Source organism: Salmo salar, chromosome 11, assembly GCF_965601325.2.
Source record: "Salmo salar chromosome 11, fSalSal1, whole genome shotgun sequence".
Lineage (NCBI taxonomy): Eukaryota > Metazoa > Chordata > Actinopteri > Salmoniformes > Salmonidae > Salmo > Salmo salar.
Window position 1 is genome coordinate 63,484,438 of NC_138301.1, and position 21,017 is coordinate 63,505,454.

Here is a 21,017-nt window from a genome sequence, read left to right on the forward strand (position 1 = left end):
TCAGTATTATCTCTAGTAGCTACAGTAAGGATCAGTATTACCCCCTGGTATTATCTCTAGTAGCTACAGTAAGGATTAGTATTATCTCTAGTAGCTACAGTAAGGATCTGTATTACCCTCTGGTATTATCTCTAGTAGCTACAGTAAGGATAAGTATTACCCTCTGGTATTATCTCTAGTAGCTACAGTAAGGATCAGTATTACCCTCTGGTATTATCTCTAGTAGCTACAGTACGGATCAGTATTATCTCTAGTAGCTACAGTAAGGATCAGTATTACCCTCTGGTATTATCTCTAGTAGCTACAGTAAGGATAAGTATTACCCTCTGGTATTATCTCTAGTAGCTACAGTAAGGATAAGTATTACCCTCTGGTATTATCTCTAGTAGCTACAGTAAGGATCAGTATTACCCTCTGGTATTATCTCTAGCTACTGTAAGGATCAGTATTATCTCTAGTAACTACAGTAAGGATCAGTATTACCCTCTGGTATTATCTCTAGTAGCTACAGTAAGGATCAGTATTACCCTCTGGTATTATCTCTAGTAGCTACAGTAAGGATCAGTATTACCCTCTGGTATTATCTCTAGTAGCTACAGTAAGGATCAGTATTACACTCTGGTATTATCTCTAGTAGCTACAGTAAGGTTCAGTATTACACTCTGGTATTATCTCTAGAAGCTACAGTAAGGATCAGTATTATCTTTAGTAGCTACAGTAAGGATCAGTATTATCTCTAGTAGCTACAGTAAGGATCAGTATTACCCTCTGGTATTATCTCTAGTAACTACAGTAAGGATCAGTATTATCCCTAGTAGCTACAGTAAGGATCAGTATTACCCTCTGGTATTATCTCTAGTAGCTACATTAAGGATCAGTATTACCCTCCGGTATTATCTCTAGTAGCTACAGTAAGGATCAGTATTATCTCTAGTAGCTATAGTAAGGATCAGTATTATCTCTAGTAGCTACAGTAAGGATCAGTATTACCCCCTGGTATTATCTCTAGTAGGTACAGTAAGGATCAGTATTATCTCTAGTAGCTACAGTAAGGATCAGTATTACCCTCTGTTATTATCTCTAGTAGCTACAGTAAGGATCAGTATTACCCTCTGGTATTATCTCTAGTTGCTAGAGTAAGGATCAGTATTACCCTCTGGTGTTATCTCTAGTAGCTACAGTAAGGATCAGTATTACCCTCTGGTATTATCTCTAGTTGCTAGAGTAAGGATCAGTATTATCTCTGGTAGCTACAGTAAGGATCAGTATTACCCTCTGGTATTATCTCTAGCAGCTACTGTAAGGATCAGTATTACCCTCTGGTATTATCTCTGGTAGCTACGGTAAGGATCAGTATTACCCTCTGGTATTATCTCTGGTAGCTACAGTAAGGATCAGTATTTCTCTCTGGTATTATCTCTAGTAGCTACTGCAAGGATCAGTATTATCTCTAGTAGCTACAGTAAGGATCAGTATTACCCTCTGGTATTATCTCTAGTAGTTTACAGTAAGGATCAGTATTACCCTCTGGTATTATCTCTAGTAGCTACAGTAAGGATCAGTATTACCCTCTGGTATTATCTCTAGTAGCTACAGTAAGGATTAGTATTACCCTCTGGTATTATCTCTAGTAGTTTACAGTAAGGATCAGTATTACCCTCTGGTATTATCTCTAGTGGCTACAGTAAGGATCAGTATTACCCTCTGGTATTATCTCTAGTAGCTACAGTAAGGATCAGTATTACCCTCTGGTATTATCTCTAGTAGCTACAGTAAGGATCATTATTACCCTCTGGTTTTATCTCTAGTAGCTACTGTAAGGATCAGTATTATCTCTAGTAGCTACAGTAAGGATCAGTATTACCCTCTGGTATTATCTCTAGTAGCTACAGTAAGGATCAGTATTACCCTCTGGTATTATCTCTAGTTGCTAGAGTAAGGATCAGTATTATCTCTGGTAGATACAGTAAGTATCAGTATTACCCTCTGGTATTATCTCTAGTAGCTACAGTAAGGATCAGTATTACCCTCTGGTATTATCTCTGGTAGCTACATTAAGGATCAGTATTACCCTCTGGTATTATCTCTGGTAGCTACAGTAAGGATCAGTATTACCCTCTGGTATTATCTCTAGCTACTGTAAGGATCAGTATTATCTCTAGTAACTACATTAAGGATCAGTATTACCCTCTGGTATTATCTCTAGTAGCTACAGTAAGGATCGCTGCTCCCACAGCGAGCAGAGCGAGCAGTCGCACCACGCTTCGCTCCACAGGTAATATTCCACTTCGCTACATTACAACGGCTTGATTTGTTTGATCTGAGCAATTCTTCTTAGCTAGCTACATAGCCGTCTTTGTATCAAAGATAATTGTGTAGTTTAGAGTAACTGAGTAATTATCGAGGCTAGCTATCTTCGTCCTCCTAACGTAGTCAACACTGCTAGCTGCTAGCTAGCTAGTCATCACCGTTAGCTAGCCAACTTCTACCGACTAGCAGAAACTATTACATTACAACGCAACGACTTGATTAGTGTGGTGTTAGTGTTAGTTAGCCAGCTACATAGTTGTCCGTGCTGTCTCTGTATCTAAGATAATTGTGTAGTTTGAGTTTGAGTATTATCGAGGTGTTCTAGCCAGCCGCGACGCGGCGCCAGACTTACTCAACACACCTAGTCATCATTAACCCACTGCCAGCTAGCCATCCGTTACCGACTAGCAGCGCTGTAGTTACTAATACTAAACAACGGAACGATTAGACTAGTGCAGTGTTACCTAGCTAGCTACCTAGTTGTCTTTGTCATAACTTGATAATTGTTAATTGATAATTGTTAGCTAGCCAGCCATCGAGGTTAGCTAGCCAGCTATTTCCGTCCCCCGCGACGCCATTTTTCCTAACCTAGCCAACTATTACCGACGAGCAGCATTGTTGAAACTAAATACACTACAAGGAACGTCTTGATTAGTGTTATGTTAGCTAGCTAGCTACAAAGTTGCTTTGTATCATGACAAGGTGTAGTACTGAAACTACCGAGGTTACCTAGCCACCTACACGTTCAAAGTCAACAACGCAGCCACTGCTAGCTAGCCTACTCCACCAGCCAGCAGTACTGTATCATCTTAGTCAATAACATTTTTGCAACGTAAGCTTAACTTCCTGAACATTCGAGACGTGTAGTCCACTTGTCACTCCAATCTCATTTGCATTAGCGTAGCCTCTTCTGTAGCTTGTCTACTATGTGTCTGCCTATCCCTGTTCTCTCTCCTCTGCACAGGCCATACAAACGCTCCACACCGCGTGGCCGCTGCCACTCTAACCTGGTGGTCCCAGCGCGCACGACCCACGTGGAGTTCCAGGTCTCCGGCAGCCTCTGGAACTGCCGGTCTGCGGCCAACAAGGCAGAGTTCATCTCAGCCTATGCTACCCTCCAGTCCCTAGACTTCCTGGCGCTGACGGAAACATGGATCACCACAGATAACACTGCTACTCCTACTGCTCTCTCCTCGTCTGACTACGTGTTCTCGCATACCCCTAGAGCATCGAGCCAGCGGGGTGGTGGCACTGGAATCCTCATCTCTCCCAAGTGGACATTCTCTCTTTCTCCCCTGACCCATCTGTCTATCTCCTCATTTGAATTCCATGCTGTCACAGTTACCAGCCCTTTCAAGCTTAACATCCTTATCATTTATCGCCCTCCAGGTTCCCTTGGAGAGTTCATCAATGAGCTTGACGCCTTGATAAGTTCCTTTCCTGAGGATGGCTCACCTCTCACAGTTCTGGGTGACTTTAACCTCCCCACGTCTACCTTTGACTCATTCCTCTCTGCCTCCTTCTTTCCACTCCTCTCCTCTTTTGACCTCACCCTCTCACCTTCCCCCCCTACTCACAAGGCAGGTAATACGCTTGACCTCATCTTTACTAGATGCTGTTCTTCCACTAATCTCATTGCAACTCCCCTCCAAGTCTCCGACCACTACCTTGTATCCTTTTCCCTCTCGCTCTCATCCAACACTTCTCACTCTCCCCCTACTCGGATGGTATTGCGCCGTCCCAACCTTCGCTCTCTCTCTCCCGCTACTCTCTCCTCTTCCATCCTATCATCTCTTCCCTCTGCTCAAACCTTCTCCAACCTATCTCCTGATTCTGCCTCCTCAACCCTCCTCTCCTCCCTCTCTGCATCCTTTGATCTCCTCTGTCCCCTATCCTCCAGGCTGGCTCGGTCCTCCCCTCCTGCTCCGTAGCTCGACGACTCACTGCGAGCTCACAGAACAGGGCTCCGGGCAGCCGAGCGGAAATGGAGGAAAACTCGCCTCCCTGCGGACCTGGCATCCTTTCACTCCCTCCTCTCTACATTTTCCTCTTCTGTCTCTGCTGCTAAAGCCACTTTCTACCACTCTAAACTCCAAGCATCTGCCTCTAACCCTAGGAAGCTCTTTGCTACCTTCTCCTCCCTCCTGAATCCTCCTCCCCCTCCCCCCCCCCTCCTCCCTCTCTGCGGATGACTTCGTCAACCATTTTGAAAAGAAGGTTGACGACATCCGATCCTCGTTTGCTAAGTCAAACGACACTGCTGGTCCTGCTCACACTGCCCTACCCTGTGCTTTGACCTCTTTCTCCCCTCTCTCTCCAGATGAAATCTCGCGTCTTGTGACGGCCGGCCGCCCAACAACCTGCCCACTTGACCCTATCCCCTCCTCTCTTCTCCAGACCATTTCCGGAGACCTTCTCCCCTACCTCACCTCGCTCATCAACGCATCCTTGACCGCTGGCTACGTCCCTTCCGTCTTCAAGAGAGCGAGAGTTGCACCCCTTCTGAAAAAACCTACACTCGACCCCTCCGATGTCAACAACTACAGGCCAGTATCCCTTCTTTCCTTTCTCTCCAAAACTCTTGAACGCGCCGTGCTTGGCCAGCTCTCTTGCTATCTCTCTCAGAATGACCTTCTTGATCCTAATCAGTCAGGTTTCAAGACTGGGCATTCAACTGAGACTGCTCTTCTCTGTGTCACGGAGGCTCTCCGCACTGCTAAAGCTAACTCTCTCTCCTCTGCTCTCATCCTTCTAGACCTATCTGCTGCCTTTGATACCGTGAACCATCAGATCCTCCTCTCCACCCTCTCCGAGCTGGGCATCTCTGGCACCGCGCACGCTTGGATTGCGTCCTACCTGACAGGTCGCTCCTACCAGGTGGCGTGGCGAGAATCTGTCTCCGCACCACGTGCTCTCACCACTGGTGTCCCCCAGGGCTCTGTTCTTGGCCCACTCCTATTCTCGCTATACACCAAGTCACTTGGCTCTGTCATATCCTCACATGGTCTCTCATATCATTGCTATGCAGATGACACACAATTAATCTTCTCCTTTCCCCCTTCTGACAACCAGGTGGCGAATCGCATCTCTGCATGTCTGGCAGACATATCAGTGTGGATGACGGATCACCACCTCAAGCTGAACCTCGGCAAGACGGAGCTGCTCTTCCTCCCGGGGAAGGACTGCCCGTTCCATGATCTCGCCATCACGGTTGACAACTCCCTTGTGTCCTCCTCCCAGAGTGCTAAGAGCCTTGGCGTGACCCTGGACAACACCCTGTCGTTCTCCACCAACATCAAGGCGGTGACCCGATCCTGTAGGTTCATGCTCTACAACATTCGCAGAGTACGACCCTGCCTCACACAGGAAGCGGCGCAGGTCCTAATCCAGGCACTTGTCATCTCCCGTCTGGATTACTGCAACTCGCTGTTGGCTGGGCTCCCTGCCTGTGCCATTAAACCCCTACAACTCATCCAGAACGCCGCAGCCCGTCTGGTGTTCAACCTTCCCAAGTTCTCTCACGTCACCCCGCTCCTCCGCTCTCTCCACTGGCTTCCAGTCGAAGCTCGCATCCGCTACAAGACCATGGTGCTTGCCTACGGAGCTGTGAGGGGAACGGCACCTCCGTACCTTCAGGCTCTGATCAGGCCCTACACCCAAACAAGGGCACTCCGTTCATCCACCTCTGGCCTGCTCGCCTCCCTACCTCTGAGGAAGCACAGTTCCCGCTCAGCCCAGTCAAAACTGTTCGCTGCTCTGGCACCCCAATGGTGGAACAAGCTCCCTCACGACGCCAGGACAGCGGAGTCAATCACCACCTTCCGGAGACACCTGAAACCCCACCTCTTCAAGGAATACCTGGGATAGGATAAGGTAATCCTTCTAACCCCCCCCCCTTAAAAGATTTAGATGCACTATTGTAAAGTGGTTGTTCCACTGGATATTATAGGTGAATGCACCAATTTGTAAGTCGCTCTGGATAAGAGCGTCTGCTAAATGACTAAAATGTAAATGTAAATGTATTACACTCTGGTATTATCTCTAGTAGCTACAGTAACGTTCAGTATTACACTCTGGTATTATCTCTAGAAGCTACAGTAAGGATCAGTATTATCTTTAGTAGCTACAGTAAGGATCAGTATTATCTCTAGTAGCTACAGTAAGGATCAGTATTACCCTCTGGTATTATCTCTAGTAGCTACAGTAAGGATCAGTATTATCCCTAGTAGCTACAGTAAGGATCAGTATTACCCTCTGGTATTATCTCTAGTAGCTACATTAAGGATCAGTATTACCCTCCGGTATTATCTCTAGTAGCTACAGTAAGGATCAGTATTATCTCTAGTAGCTATAGTAAGGATCAGTATTATCTCTAGTAGCTACAGTAAGGATCAGTATTACCCCCTGGTATTATCTCTAGTAGGTACAGTAAGGATCAGTATTATCTCTAGTAGCTACAGTAAGGATCAGTATTACCCTCTGTTATTATCTCTAGTAGCTACAGTAAGGATCAGTATTACCCTCTGGTATTATCTCTAGTTGCTAGAGTAAGGATCAGTATTACCCTCTGGTGTTATCTCTAGTAGCTACAGTAAGGATCAGTATTACCCTCTGGTATTATCTCTAGTTGCTAGAGTAAGGATCAGTATTATCTCTGGTAGCTACAGTAAGGATCAGTATTACCCTCTGGTATTATCTCTAGCAGCTACTGTAAGGATCAGTATTACCCTCTGGTATTATCTCTGGTAGCTACGGTAAGGATCAGTATTACCCTCTGGTATTATCTCTGGTAGCTACAATAAGGATCAGTATTTCTCTCTGGTATTATCTCTAGTAGCTACTGCAAGGATCAGTATTATCTCTAGTAGCTACAGTAAGGATCAGTATTACCCTCTGGTATTATCTCTAGTAGCTACAGTAAGGATCAGTATTACCCTCTGGTATTATCTCTAGTAGTTTACAGTAAGGATCAGTATTACCCTCTGGTATTATCTCTAGTAGTTTACAGTAAGGATCAGTATTACCCTCTGGTATTATCTCTAGTAGCTACAGTAAGGATCAGTATTACCCTCTGGTATTATCTCTAGTAGCTACAGTAAGGATTAGTATTACCCTCTGGTATTATCTCTAGTAGTTTACAGTAAGGATCAGTATTACCCTCTGGTATTATCTCTAGTGGCTACAGTAAGGATCAGTATTACCCTCTGGTATTATCTCTAGTAGCTACAGTAAGGATCAGTATTACCCTCTGGTATTATCTCTAGTAGCTACAGTAAGGATCATTATTACCCTCTGGTTTTATCTCTAGTAGCTACTGTAAGGATCAGTATTATCTCTAGTAGCTACAGTAAGGATCAGTATTACCCTCTGGTATTATCTCTAGTAGCTACAGTAAGGATCAGTATTACCCTCTGGTATTATCTCTAGTTGCTAGAGTAAGGATCAGTATTATCTCTGGTAGATACAGTAAGTATCAGTATTACCCTCTGGTATTATCTCTAGTAGCTACAGTAAGGATCAGTATTACCCTCTGGTATTATCTCTGGTAGCTACATTAAGGATCAGTATTACCCTCTGGTATTATCTCTGGTAGCTACAGTAAGGATCAGTATTACCCTCTGGTATTATCTCTAGCTACTGTAAGGATCAGTATTATCTCTAGTAACTACATTAAGGATCAGTATTACCCTCTGGTATTATCTCTAGTAGCTACAGTAAGGATCAGTATTACACTCTGGTATTATCTCTAGTAGCTACAGTAACGTTCAGTATTACACTCTGGTATTATCTCTAGAAGCTACAGTAAGGATCAGTATTATCTTTAGTAGCTACAGTAAGGATCAGTATTATCTCTAGTAGCTACAGTAAGGATCAGTATTACCCTCTGGTATTATCTCTAGTAGCTACAGTAAGGATCAGTATTATCCCTAGTAGCTACAGTAAGGATCAGTATTACCCTCTGGTATTATCTCTAGTAGCTACATTAAGGATCAGTATTACCCTCCGGTATTATCTCTAGTAGCTACAGTAAGGATCAGTATTATCTCTAGTAGCTATAGTAAGGATCAGTATTATCTCTAGTAGCTACAGTAAGGATCAGTATTACCCCCTGGTATTATCTCTAGTAGGTACAGTAAGGATCAGTATTATCTCTAGTAGCTACAGTAAGGATCAGTATTACCCTCTGTTATTATCTCTAGTAGCTACAGTAAGGATCAGTATTACCCTCTGGTATTATCTCTAGTTGCTAGAGTAAGGATCAGTATTACCCTCTGGTGTTATCTCTAGTAGCTACAGTAAGGATCAGTATTACCCTCTGGTATTATCTCTAGTTGCTAGAGTAAGGATCAGTATTATCTCTGGTAGCTACAGTAAGGATCAGTATTACCCTCTGGTATTATCTCTAGCAGCTACTGTAAGGATCAGTATTACCCTCTGGTATTATCTCTGGTAGCTACGGTAAGGATCAGTATTACCCTCTGGTATTATCTCTGGTAGCTACAATAAGGATCAGTATTTCTCTCTGGTATTATCTCTAGTAGCTACTGCAAGGATCAGTATTATCTCTAGTAGCTACAGTAAGGATCAGTATTACCCTCTGGTATTATCTCTAGTAGCTACAGTAAGGATCAGTATTACCCTCTGGTATTATCTCTAGTAGTTTACAGTAAGGATCAGTATTACCCTCTGGTATTATCTCTAGTAGTTTACAGTAAGGATCAGTATTACCCTCTGGTATTATCTCTAGTAGCTACAGTAAGGATCAGTATTACCCTCTGGTATTATCTCTAGTAGCTACAGTAAGGATTAGTATTACCCTCTGGTATTATCTCTAGTAGTTTACAGTAAGGATCAGTATTACCCTCTGGTATTATCTCTAGTGGCTACAGTAAGGATCAGTATTACCCTCTGGTATTATCTCTAGTAGCTACAGTAAGGATCAGTATTACCCTCTGGTATTATCTCTAGTAGCTACAGTAAGGATCATTATTACCCTCTGGTTTTATCTCTAGTAGCTACTGTAAGGATCAGTATTATCTCTAGTAGCTACAGTAAGGATCAGTATTACCCTCTGGTATTATCTCTAGTAGCTACAGTAAGGATCAGTATTACCCTCTGGTATTATCTCTAGTTGCTAGAGTAAGGATCAGTATTATCTCTGGTAGATACAGTAAGTATCAGTATTACCCTCTGGTATTATCTCTAGTAGCTACAGTAAGGATCAGTATTACCCTCTGGTATTATCTCTGGTAGCTACATTAAGGATCAGTATTACCCTCTGGTATTATCTCTGGTAGCTACAGTAAGGATCAGTATTACCCTCTGGTATTATCTCTAGCTACTGTAAGGATCAGTATTATCTCTAGTAACTACATTAAGGATCAGTATTACCCTCTGGTATTATCTCTAGTAGCTACAGTAAGGATCAGTATTACACTCTGGTATTATCTCTAGTAGCTACAGTAACGTTCAGTATTACACTCTGGTATTATCTCTAGAAGCTACAGTAAGGATCAGTATTATCTTTAGTAGCTACAGTAAGGATCAGTATTATCTCTAGTAGCTACAGTAAGGATCAGTATTACCCTCTGGTATTATCTCTAGTAGCTACAGTAAGGATCAGTATTATCCCTAGTAGCTACAGTAAGGATCAGTATTACCCTCTGGTATTATCTCTAGTAGCTACATTAAGGATCAGTATTACCCTCTGGTATTATCTCTAGCTACTGTAAGGATCAGTATTATCTCTAGTAACTACATTAAGGATCAGTATTACCCTCTGGTATTATCTCTAGTAGCTACAGTAAGGATCAGTATTACACTCTGGTATTATCTCTAGTAGCTACAGTAACGTTCAGTATTACACTCTGGTATTATCTCTAGAAGCTACAGTAAGGATCAGTATTATCTTTAGTAGCTACAGTAAGGATCAGTATTATCTCTAGTAGCTACAGTAAGGATCAGTATTACCCTCTGGTATTATCTCTAGTAGCTACAGTAAGGATCAGTATTATCCCTAGTAGCTACAGTAAGGATCAGTATTACCCTCTGGTATTATCTCTAGTAGCTACATTAAGGATCAGTATTACCCTCCGGTATTATCTCTAGTAGCTACAGTAAGGATCAGTATTATCTCTAGTAGCTATAGTAAGGATCAGTATTATCTCTAGTAGCTACAGTAAGGATCAGTATTACCCCCTGGTATTATCTCTAGTAGGTACAGTAAGGATCAGTATTATCTCTAGTAGCTACAGTAAGGATCAGTATTACCCTCTGTTATTATCTCTAGTAGCTACAGTAAGGATCAGTATTACCCTCTGGTATTATCTCTAGTTGCTAGAGTAAGGATCAGTATTACCCTCTGGTGTTATCTCTAGTAGCTACAGTAAGGATCAGTATTACCCTCTGGTATTATCTCTAGTTGCTAGAGTAAGGATCAGTATTATCTCTGGTAGCTACAGTAAGGATCAGTATTACCCTCTGGTATTATCTCTAGCAGCTACTGTAAGGATCAGTATTACCCTCTGGTATTATCTCTGGTAGCTACGGTAAGGATCAGTATTACCCTCTGGTATTATCTCTGGTAGCTACAATAAGGATCAGTATTTCTCTCTGGTATTATCTCTAGTAGCTACTGCAAGGATCAGTATTATCTCTAGTAGCTACAGTAAGGATCAGTATTACCCTCTGGTATTATCTCTAGTAGCTACAGTAAGGATCAGTATTACCCTCTGGTATTATCTCTAGTAGTTTACAGTAAGGATCAGTATTACCCTCTGGTATTATCTCTAGTAGCTACAGTAAGGATCAGTATTACCCTCTGGTATTATCTCTAGTAGCTACAGTAAGGATTAGTATTACCCTCTGGTATTATCTCTAGTAGTTTACAGTAAGGATCAGTATTATCTCTGGTAGATACAGTAAGTATCAGTATTACCCTCTGGTATTATCTCTAGTAGCTACAGTAAGGATCAGTATTACCCTCTGGTATTATCTCTGGTAGCTACAGTAAGGATCAGTATTACCCTCTGGTATTATCTCTGGTAGCTACAGTAAGGATCAGTATTACCCTCTGGTATTATCTCTAGCTACTGTAAGGATCAGTATTATCTCTAGTAACTACATTAAGGATCAGTATTACCCTCTGGTATTATCTCTAGTAGCTACTGTAAGGATCAGTATTATCTCTAGTAGCTACAGTAAGGATCAGAATTACCCTCTGGTATTATCTCTAGTAGCTACTGTAAGGATCAGTATTATCTCTTGTAGCTACAGTAAGGATCAGTATTACCCTCTGGTATTATCTCTAGTCGCTACAGTAAGGATCAGTATTACCCTCTGGTATTATCTCTAGTAGCTACAGTAAGGATCAGTATTACCCTCTGGTATTATCTCTAGTAGTTTACAGTAAGGATCAGTATTACCCTCTGGTATTATCTCTAGTAGCTACAGTAAGGGTCAGTATTACCCTCTGGTATTATCTCTAGTAGCTACAGTAAGGATCAGTATTACCCTCTGGTATAATCTCTAGTAGCTACAGTAAGGATCAGTATTATCTCTATTAGCTACAGTAAGGATCAGTATTACCCTCTGGTATTATCTCTAGTAGCTACGTTAAGGATCAGTATTACCCTCCGGTATTATCTCTAGTAGCTACAGTAAGGATCAGTATTATCTCTAGTAGCTACAGTAAGGATCAGTATTATCTCTAGTAGCTACAGTAAGGATCAGTATTACCCCCTGGTATTATCTCTAGTAGCTACAGTAAGGATCAGTATTATCTCTAGTAGCTACAGTAAGGATCAGTATTACCCTCTGGTATTATCTCTAGTAGCTACAGTAAGGATCAGTGTTACCCTCTGGTATTATCTCTAGTAGCTACAGTAAGGATCAGTATTACCCTCTGGTATTATCTCTAGTAGCTACAGTAAGGATAAGTATTACCCTCTGGTATTATCTCTAGTAGCTACAGTAAGGATCAGTATTACCCTCTGGTATTATCTCTAGTAGCTACAGTACGGATCAGTATTATCTCTAGTAGCTACAGTAAGGATCAGTATTACCCTCTGGTATTATCTCTAGTAGCTACAGTAAGGATAAGTATTACCCTCTGGTATTATCTCTAGTAGCTACAGTAAGGATCAGTATTACCCTCTGGTATTATCTCTAGCTACTGTAAGATCAGTGTTATCTCTAGTAACTACAGTAAGGATCAGTATTACCCTCTGGTATTATCTCTAGTAGCTACAGTAAGGATCAGTATTACCCTCTGGTATTATCTCTAGTAGCTACAGTAAGGATCAGTATTACCCTCTGGTATTATCTCTAGTAGCTACAGTAAGGATCAGTATTACACTCTGGTATTATCTCTAGTAGCTACAGTAAGGTTCAGTATTACACTCTGGTATTATCTCTAGTAGCTACAGTAAGGATCAGTATTATCTTTAGTAGCTACAGTAAGGATCAGTATTATCTCTAGTAGCTACAGTAAGGATCAGTATTACCCTCTGGTATTATCTCTAGTAGCTACAGTAAGGATCAGTATTATCTCTAGTAGCTACAGTAAGGATCAGTATTACCATCTGGTATTATCTCTAGTAGCTACAGTAAGGATAAGTATTACCCTCTGGTATTATCTCTAGTAGCTACAGTAAGGATAAGTATTACCCTCTGGTATTATCTCTAGTAGCTACAGTAAGGATCAGTATTACCCTCTGTTATTATCTCTAGCTACTGTAAGGATCAGTATTATCTCTAGTAACTACAGTAAGGATCAGTATTACCCTCTGGTATTATTTCTAGTAGCTACAGTAAGGATCAGTATTACCCTCTGGTATTATCTCTAGTAGCTACAGTAAGGATCAGTATTACGCTCTGGTATTATCTCTAGTAGCTACAGTAAGGATCAGTATTACACTCTGGTATTATCTCTAGTAGCTACAGTAAGGTTCAGTATTACACTCTGGTATTATCTCTAGTAGCTACAGTAAGGATCAGTATTATCTTTAGTAGCTACAGTAAGGATCAGTATTATCTCTAGTAGCTACAGTAAGGATCAGTATTACCCTCTGGTATTATCTCTAGTAGCTACAGTAAGGATCAGTATTATCTCTAGTAGCTACAGTAAGGATCAGTATTACCCTCTGGTATTATCTCTAGTAGCTACATTAAGGATCAGTATTACCCTCCGGTATTATCTCTAGTAGCTACAGTAAGGATCAGTATTATCTCTAGTAGCTATAGTAAGGATCAGTATTATCTCTAGTAGCTACAGTAAGGATCAGTATTACCCCCTGGTATTATCTCTAGTAGGTACAGTAAGGATCAGTATTACCCTCTGGTATTATCTCTAGCTACTGTAAGGATCAGTATTATCTCTAGTAACTACAGTAAGGATCAGTATTACCCTCTGGTATTATCTCTAGTAGCTACAGTAAGGATCAGTATTACCCTCTGGTATTATCTCTAGTAGCTACAGTAAGGATCAGTATTACCCTCTGGTATTATCTCTAGTAGCTACAGTAAGGATCAGTATTACACTCTGGTATTATCTCTAGTAGCTACAGTAAGGTTCAGTATTACACTCTGGTATTATCTCTAGAAGCTACAGTAAGGATCAGTATTATCTTTAGTAGCTACAGTAAGGATCAGTATTATCTCTAGTAGCTACAGTAAGGATCAGTATTACCCTCTGGTATTATCTCTAGTAGCTACAGTAAGGATCAGTATTATCCCTAGTAGCTACAGTAAGGATCAGTATTACCCTCTGGTATTATCTCTAGTAGCTACATTAAGGATCAGTATTACCCTCCGGTATTATCTCTAGTAGCTACAGTAAGGATCAGTATTATCTCTAGTAGCTATAGTAAGGATCAGTATTATCTCTAGTAGCTACAGTAAGGATCAGTATTACCCCCTGGTATTATCTCTAGTAGGTACAGTAAGGATCAGTATTATCTCTAGTAGCTACAGTAAGGATCAGTATTACCCTCTGTTATTATCTCTAGTAGCTACAGTAAGGATCAGTATTACCCTCTGGTATTATCTCTAGTTGCTAGAGTAAGGATCAGTATTACCCTCTGGTGTTATCTCTAGTAGCTACAGTAAGGATCAGTATTACCCTCTGGTATTATCTCTAGTTGCTAGAGTAAGGATCAGTATTATCTCTGGTAGCTACAGTAAGGATCAGTATTACCCTCTGGTATTATCTCTAGCAGCTACTGTAAGGATCAGTATTACCCTCTGGTATTATCTCTGGTAGCTACGGTAAGGATCAGTATTACCCTCTGGTATTATCTCTGGTAGCTACAGTAAGGATCAGTATTTCTCTCTGGTATTATCTCTAGTAGCTACTGCAAGGATCAGTATTATCTCTAGTAGCTACAGTAAGGATCAATATTACCCTCTGGTATTATCTCTAGTAGCTACAGTAAGGATCAGTATTACCCTCTGGTATTATCTCTAGTAGCTACAGTAAGGATTAGTATTACCCTCTGGTATTATCTCTAGTAGTTTACAGTAAGGATCAGTATTACCCTCTGGTATTATCTCTAGTGGCTACAGTAAGGATCAGTATTACCCTCTGGTATTATCTCTAGTAGCTACAGTAAGGATCAGTATTACCCTCTGGTATTATCTCTAGTAGCTACAGTAAGGATCATTATTACCCTCTGGTATTATCTCTAGTAGCTACTGTAAGGATCAGTATTATCTCTAGTAGCTACAGTAAGGATCAGTATTACCCTCTGGTATTATCTCTAGTAGCTACAGTAAGGATCAGTATTACCCTCTGGTATTATCTCTAGCAGTTTACAGTAAGGATCAGTATTACCCTCTGGTATTATCTCTAGTAGCTACAGTAAGGGTCAGTATTACCCTCTGGTATTATCTCTAGTAGCTACAGTAAGGATCAGTATTACCCTCTGGTATAATCTCTAGTAGCTACAGTAAGGATCAGTATTATCTCTATTAGCTACAGTAAGGATCAGTATTACCCTCTGGTATTATCTCTAGTAGCTACGTTAAGGATCAGTATTACCCTCCGGTATTATCTCTAGTAGCTACAGTAAGGATCAGTATTATCTCTAGTAGCTACAGTAAGGATCAGTATTATCTCTAGTAGCTACAGTAAGGATCAGTATTACCCCCTGGTATTATCTCTAGTAGCTACAGTAAGGATCAGTATTATCTCTAGTAGCTACAGTAAGGATCAGTATTACCCTCTGGTATTATCTCTAGTAGCTACAGTAAGGATCAGAGTTACCCTCTGGTATTATCTCTAGTAGCTACAGTAAGGATCAGTATTACCCTCTGGTATTATCTCTAGTAGCTACAGTAAGGATAAGTATTACCCTCTGGTATTATCTCTAGTAGCTACAGTAAGGATCAGTATTACCCTCTGGTATTATCTCTAGTAGCTACAGTACGGATCAGTATTATCTCTAGTAGCTACAGTAAGGATCAGTATTACCCTCTGGTATTATCTCTAGTAGCTACAGTAAGGATAAGTATTACCCTCTGGTATTATCTCTAGTAGCTACAGTAAGGATCAGTATTACCCTCTGGTATTATCTCTAGTAGCTACAGTAAGGATCAGTATTACCCTCTGGTATTATCTCTAGCTACTGTAAGATCAGTGTTATCTCTAGTAACTACAGTAAGGATCAGTATTACCCTCTGGTATTATCTCTAGTAGCTACAGTAAGGATCAGTATTACCCTCTGGTATTATCTCTAGTAGCTACAGTAAGGATCAGTATTACCCTCTGGTATTATCTCTAGTAGCTACAGTAAGGATCAGTATTACTCTCTGGTATTATCTCTAGTAGCTACAGTAAGGTTCTGTATTACAGTCTGGTATTATCTCTAGTAGCTACAGTAAGGATCAGTATTATCTTTAGTAGCTACAGTAAGGATCAGTATTATCTCTAGTAGCTACAGTAAGGATCAGTATTACCCTCTGGTATTATCTCTAGTAGCTACAGTAAGGATCAGTATTATCTCTAGTAGCTACAGTAAGGATCAGTATTACCCTCTGTTATTATCTCTAGTAGCTACAGTAAGGATCAGTATTACCCTCTGGTATTATCTCTAGTTGCTAGAGTAAGGATCAGTATTACCCTCTGGTGTTATCTCTAGTAGCTACAGTAAGGATCAGTATTACCCTCTGGTATTATCTCTAGTTGCTAGAGTAAGGATCAGTATTATCTCTGGTAGCTACAGTAAGGATCAGTATTACCCTCTGGTATTATCTCTAGCAGCTACTGTAAGGATCAGTATTACCCTCTGGTATTATCTCTGGTAGCTACGGTAAGGATCAGTATTACCCTCTGGTATTATCTCTGGTAGCTACAGTAAGGATCAGTATTTCTCTCTGGTATTATCTCTAGTAGCTACTGCAAGGATCAGTATTATCTCTAGTAGCTACAGTAAGGATCAATATTACCCTCTGGTATTATCTCTAGTAGCTACAGTAAGGATCAGTATTACCCTCTGGTATTATCTCTAGTAGCTACAGTAAGGATTAGTATTACCCTCTGGTATTATCTCTAGTAGTTTACAGTAAGGATCAGTATTACCCTCTGGTATTATCTCTAGTGGCTACAGTAAGGATCAGTATTACCCTCTGGTATTATCTCTAGTAGCTACAGTAAGGATCAGTATTACCCTCTGGTATTATCTCTAGTAGCTACAGTAAGGATCATTATTACCCTCTGGTATTATCTCTAGTAGCTACTGTAAGGATCAGTATTATCTCTAGTAGCTACAGTAAGGATCAGTATTACCCTCTGGTATTATCTCTAGTAGCTACAGTAAGGATCAGTATTACCCTCTGGTATTATCTCTAGTAGTTTACAGTAAGGATCAGTATTACCCTCTGGTATTATCTCTAGTAGCTACAGTAAGGGTCAGTATTACCCTCTGGTATTATCTCTAGTAGCTACAGTAAGGATCAGTATTACCCTCTGGTATAATCTCTAGTAGCTACAGTAAGGATCAGTATTATCTCTATTAGCTACAGTAAGGATCAGTATTACCCTCTGGTATTATCTCTAGTAGCTACGTTAAGGATCAGTATTACCCTCCGGTATTATCTCTAGTAGCTACAGTAAGGATCAGTATTATCTCTAGTAGCTACAGTAAGGATCAGTATTATCTCTAGTAGCTACAGTAAGGATCAGTATTACCCCCTGGTATTATCTCTAGTAGCTACAGTAAGGATCAGTATTATCTCTAGTAGCTACAGTAAGGATCAGTATTACCCTCTGGTATTATCTCTAGTAGCTACAGTAAGGATCAGAGTTACCCTCTGGTATTATCTCTAGTAGCTACAGTAAGGATCAGTATTACCCTCTGGTATTATCTCTAGTAGCTACAGTAAGGATAAGTATTACCCTCTGGTATTATCTCTAGTAGCTACAGTAAGGATCAGTATTACCCTCTGGTATTATCTCTAGTAGCTACAGTACGGATCAGTATTATCTCTAGTAGCTACAGTAAGGATCAGTATTACCCTCTGGTATTATCTCTAGTAGCTACAGTAAGGATAAGTATTACCCTCTGGTATTATCTCTAGTAGCTACAGTAAGGATCAGTATTACCCTCTGGTATTATCTCTAGTAGCTACAGTAAGGATCAGTATTACCCTCTGGTATTATCTCTAGCTACTGTAAGATCAGTGTTATCTCTAGTAACTACAGTAAGGATCAGTATTACCCTCTGGTATTATCTCTAGTAGCTACAGTAAGGATCAGTATTACCCTCTGGTATTATCTCTAGTAGCTACAGTAAGGATCAGTATTACCCTCTGGTATTATCTCTAGTAGCTACAGTAAGGATCAGTATTACTCTCTGGTATTATCTCTAGTAGCTACAGTAAGGTTCTGTATTACAGTCTGGTATTATCTCTAGTAGCTACAGTAAGGATCAGTATTATCTTTAGTAGCTACAGTAAGGATCAGTATTATCTCTAGTAGCTACAGTAAGGATCAGTATTACCCTCTGGTATTATCTCTAGTAGCTACAGTAAGGATCAGTATTATCTCTAGTAGCTACAGTAAGGATCAGTATTACCATCTGGTATTATCTCTAGTAGCTACAGTAAGGATAAGTATTACCCTCTGGTATTATCTCTAGTAGCTACAGTAAGGATAAGTATTACCCTCTGGTATTATCTCTAGTAGCTACAGTAAGGATCAGTATTACCCTCTGTTATTATCTCTAGCTACTGTAAGGATCAGTATTATCTCTAGTAACTACAGTAAGGATCAGTATTACCCTCTGGTATTATTTCTAGTAGCTACAGTAAGGATCAGTATTACCCTCTGGTATTATCTCTAGTAGCTACAGTAAGGATCAGTATTACGCTCTGGTATTATCTCTAGTAGCTACAGTAAGGATCAGTATTACACTCTGGTATTATCTCTAGTAGCTACAGTAAGGTTCAGTATTACACTCTGGTATTATCTCTAGTAGCTACAGTAAGGATCAGTATTATCTTTAGTAGCTACAGTAAGGATCAGTATTATCTCTAGTAGCTACAGTAAGGATCAGTATTACCCTCTGGTATTATCTCTAGTAGCTACAGTAAGGATCAGTATTATCTCTAGTAGCTACAGTAAGGATCAGTATTACCCTCTGGTATTATCTCTAGTAGCTACATTAAGGATCAGTATTACCCTCCGGTATTATCTCTAGTAGCTACAGTAAGGATCAGTATTATCTCTAGTAGCTATAGTAAGGATCAGTATTATCTCTAGTAGCTACAGTAAGGATCAGTATTACCCCCTGGTATTATCTCTAGTAGGTACAGTAAGGATCAGTATTACCCTCTGGTATTATCTCTAGCTACTGTAAGGATCAGTATTATCTCTAGTAACTACAGTAAGGATCAGTATTACCCTCTGGTATTATCTCTAGTAGCTACAGTAAGGATCAGTATTACCCTCTGGTATTATCTCTAGTAGCTACAGTAAGGATCAGTATTACCCTCTGGTATTATCTCTAGTAGCTACAGTAAGGATCAGTATTACACTCTGGTATTATCTCTAGTAGCTACAGTAAGGTTCAGTATTACACTCTGGTATTATCTCTAGAAGCTACAGTAAGGATCAGTATTATCTTTAGTAGCTACAGTAAGGATCAGTATTATCTCTAGTAGCTACAGTAAGGATCAGTATTACCCTCTGGTATTATCTCTAGTAGCTACAGTAAGGATCAGTATTATCCCTAGTAGCTACAGTAAGGATCAGTATTACCCTCTGGTATTATCTCTAGTAGCTACATTAAGGATCAGTATTACCCTCCGGTATTATCTCTAGTAGCTACAGTAAGGATCAGTATTATCTCTAGTAGCTATAGTAAGGATCAGTATTATCTCTAGTAGCTACAGTAAGGATCAGTATTACCCCCTGGTATTATCTCTAGTAGGTACAGTAAGGATCAGTATTATCTCTAGTAGCTACAGTAAGGATCAGTATTACCCTCTGTTATTATCTCTAGTAGCTACAGTAAGGATCAGTATTACCCTCTGGTATTATCTCTAGTTGCTAGAGTAAGGATCAGTATTACCCTCTGGTGTTATCTCTAGTAGCTACAGTAAGGATCAGTATTACCCTCTGGTATTATCTCTAGTTGCTAGAGTAAGGATCAGTATTATCTCTGGTAGCTACAGTAAGGATCAGTATTACCCTCTGGTATTATCTCTAGCAGCTACTGTAAGGATCAGTATTACCCTCTGGTATTATCTCTGGTAGCTACGGTAAGGATCAGTATTACCCTCTGGTATTATCTCTGGTAGCTACAGTAAGGATCAGTATTTCTCTCTGGTATTATCTCTAGTAGCTACTGCAAGGATCAGTATTATCTCTAGTAGCTACAGTAAGGATCAATATTACCCTCTGGTATTATCTCTAGTAGCTACAGTAAGGATCAGTATTACCCTCTGGTATTATCTCTAGTAGTTTACAGTAAGGATCAGTATTACCCTCTGGTATTATCTCTAGTAGCTACAGTAAGGATCAGTATTACCCTCTGGTATTATCTCTAGTAGCTACAGTAAGGATTAGTATTACCCTCTGGTATTATCTCTAGTAGTTTACAGTAAGGATCAGTATTACCCTCTGGTATTATCTCTAGTGGCTACAGTAAGGATCAGTATTACCCTCTGGTATTATCTCTAGTAGCTACAGTAAGGATCAGTATTACCCTCTGGTATTATCTCTAGTAGCTACAGTAAGGATCATTATTACCCTCTGGTATTATCTCTAGTAGCTACTGTAAGGATCAGTATTATCTCTAGTAGCTACAGTAAGGATCAGTATTACCCTCTGGTATTATCTCTAGTAGCTACAGTAAGGATCAGTATTACCCTCTGGTATTATCTCTAGTTGCTAGAGTAAGGATCAGTATTATCTCTGGTAGATACAGTAAGTATCAGTATTACCCTCTGGTATTATCTCTAGTAGCTACAGTAAGGATCAGTATTACCCTCTGCTATTATCTCTGGTAGCTACAGTAAGGATCAGTATTACCCTCTGGTATTATCTCTAGCTACTGTAAGGATCAGTATTATCTCTAGTAACTACATTAAGGATCAGTATTACCCTCTGGTATTATCTCTAGTAGCTACAGTAAGGATCAGTATTACACTCTGGTATTATCTCTAGTAGCTACAGTAAGGGTCAGTATTACCCTCTGGTATTATCT